Raw genomic sequence first — 3480 nt, 5'->3', positions numbered from 1 at the left:
TGTATTACTATACAAAAATATTCCTTTTAGTTATGCGGTATTTTGTGTTACTGAATTTTTCGCTTCAACTAAAGAAAAAACTTTTTTTCCCCCTCACCTACCATAAAATTTCCAACACTGGAGAGCAAACCAAGTATTTTTAGGCATAGTGTGAATAAATATTTTAGTAAATAAAAAATAATATTAGAAAAAATAGTATATGCCTTCGCTATGGAATGTAATAATATAATGCACAGCATTCTCCTCAAGTCCCAAATGATAATTAGACATGACTAAAAATAATTAAGTTAAAAAGAAAACGAATGTTGATGTTTATATAATTATTTTTTAACACCTTGATTGACTTTGCCGCCCGCCCTTTACACTAACGATCAATGTTTATATATTTGTACTTTATAAAACACAGTTTGTAGTACAGTAGATTATGTTTGTAATATTAACTTTAATATACAGTACGGTAATCTTTATTTTTATGAGGTATGTACAATCTGAGTTAATTGTAGTAATTTAATAAGTTAATTTTGTATACATTTCTAGCCAGGTGCCTGCCATGTACACTAGATAATGTCAGATTTGTGTATTTTATAATTATGTAGTACCGTATTTAGGTTATGTATACTAATATTATTTATGTATTATACTGTATAATAGTAACATTTATTTTATACTTTAATTATGTACAACAACCTGAGTTAATTATGACATTTTAATGTGTGCAATGATCTTATTTAATATAATTATTTATTAATGGGTTAAAAACGTAGGCCTATAAGCTGTTAGAGATGGTTAGGTAATCAATTAAGTGCAATATACAGGGGCGGCGCCTGCTTTTTCGATGTTTAGACCGGCTGGTGTCTGAGGGCCACGAAGGCCCGTAAGAAAATAATGTATAGAATTTCTAAAGAAACCATTCTATAAAATTTCTACAGCTTTTCTATAGGCTAATTCTATATGATTTTCTAAACCAGCTTTATAGAGTTTTAATAGATTTTCTACAAGGTCGCAGAGAATGGATAGGTTTTATATAGAGAGATAATTCTTGGATCCAATTTTCTATAGAAGTCTATAAAAACTCATAAATGTCTATAGACTTTCTATAGAATTCTATAAAACATTTTACTACGGGGGGTTCGCTGGTGGAGCTTTAAGGGAAATGAGCCCCTACAAAATGTTATAATTTTCAAGCGTAAATGACGTAAATCAAGTAGGCATAATATGTCACTTCTTTTTAGATAATGTCTACAAAGTTACGGTTTTGTGACCTTTCTAAATGTTGTACTTTGATCACAAGGCTGTTTCGATAGTGAAGTTGTATATAATTATCAGACAAGGGCATTGTGTTATAATCATCTGGGTCTGTCAGGTTACCGAACACAAGAGTTTTGATTATGTTTTTCATTTGATGTTATGTACCATGATTTTAAAGGCCCAAGAAGGCATAGATGAACTTGCCAGTGAAATTATTGGACTTAAAACGGCTCGTCGGTTGCCTGATATCTGCGAAAGCAGGATAAGTGAAGAAAGTAGGAAAAGAATTTCCGAAATGTACCCCTCAATTTGGCCCTATGAGTACAACGTTGGAAGCATAGGTGAATGCATGCCTCGGGACGTCTGCGGCGACCAGGATGTAATGATATTGAGGCATGAATTCCCAGTGGTATTGTGGAACTCTCAAGAAGCTAAAGATAATTTTGTGTATCTACTCGTTGAGCAGAATTCAACTGAGCCGACGTACCTAAAGCTCAAGGCAGTTGACAAGAGGTGTCTACCAGAGGATTTCTATCACTTTATTGATGATGGCGGATATATTAGCTCTGTGGATTTTATCAGTTTATTTCTCGATAGATGGAAAAGGCACGATGTCGGTAGTGATTATTATGATGTTGTTCAGATACAAGGTCCTTCGTTACTCTGCTATGGTAATGTTCGTTTTCGGTATGGCACATCTAGTGAAAAGGTACATAAATTGAGTAATACTATAGACCATGTATATTGTTTAAAATGCCTGTCATGGCCACCTAGTAGTTCGGATTTTTTTACCCGAGAGAGAATTAATAACTGGCCGTCGCAGGCCATATTGAATAAAGTTTCAAATTTGGATTGTCACGTTGTACCTGTTTCACAACCCGGTACTCCGTCAAAAGACGCCCATTGGCGGTTGTCCTTCTCCATAGCTGAAAAAGAGCTAATTCATGAGATGTATGAACCGTACTTCAAGTGTATGTATGCAATGAAAATGCTTAAAAACAAGTATATTGTATATAGCGAATTAGACAAACCAACTCCTTTCTGCTCGTATTTTATCAAAACGACGTGTTTTTGGATGTGTGAACGATTCCCGTATGCAGATAACAATGTAATGGATTTAATTAGAACAGCACTGGATTGGTTAATTGATTACTATAATGACAGATATCTACCAAATTACTTTATTCCCCATCAAAACCTTATTGGTCATTTATCAGAAGAACGTTGTGATGGCGTAATAACAAAGTTGAAAATAGTCAAGGGAATTCTTTGGAGGAAGTTGATGATGGTGATAATTGACGACTGTGATTTGGTGAGGAATGTACTTAACCCTATGTGTGATTCACTCGACATACCAAGAGTCAATGACCATGATGACGTCATAGATTTGGAATCAAATCTTTTGAAGCATCCGTACACTAAAGTAATAGCTGGGGTTTTGCGCGACCAATTCGAGTTATTTAAATTGGACCAATTTTCAGATTTTTTTGGTTACGACTTAACGTTTGTAACTATGGGTCTCTCTGAACTTCTTGGTGTCGAACTCATAGATCCCAATGACCTATTAGGATTTCCAACGAAAATAATTATGCCAATTATAGAAAAAATGGAAGAGATAGTTCCAAAGAAGTATGTAAACGTATACAAGACATGTCTCTTTAGATGTCTAGGCGATATATATACTTCTTTATTGGTAATACTACGGGAAAGGTATTCGAAAGAAGATCTTGCTTTATTTGAACATATACCAGCAGACTATTATGCTGTCTCTTATACACATCTAGATGTGTATAAGAGACAGGTATTATACTGTATAATAGTAACATTTATTTTATACTTTAATTATGTACAACAACCTGAGTTAATTATGACATTTTAATGTGTGCAATGATCTTATTTAATATAATTATTTATTAATGGGTTAAAAACGTAGGCCTATAAGCTGTTAGAGATGGTTAGGTAATCAATTAAGTGCAATATACAGGGGCGGCGCCTGCTTTTTCGATGTTTAGACCGGCTGGTGTCTGAGGGCCACGAAGGCCCGTAAGAAAATAATGTATAGAATTTCTAAAGAAACCATTCTATAAAATTTCTACAGCTTTTCTATAGGCTAATTCTATATGATTTTCTAAACCAGCTTTATAGAGTTTTAATAGATTTTCTACAAGGTCGCTAAAGATGTTTTGATGTAGTTTAAATAGAAATCCTGAAGAACTCCGATAGAGTTCTATA

Source organism: Anneissia japonica, unplaced genomic scaffold (assembly GCF_011630105.1).
Source record: "Anneissia japonica isolate Jap-2015-1 unplaced genomic scaffold, ASM1163010v1 scaffold288115_len170739_cov164, whole genome shotgun sequence".
Taxonomy (NCBI): domain Eukaryota; kingdom Metazoa; phylum Echinodermata; class Crinoidea; order Comatulida; family Comatulidae; genus Anneissia; species Anneissia japonica.
This window is presented reverse-complemented; position numbering follows the sequence as displayed.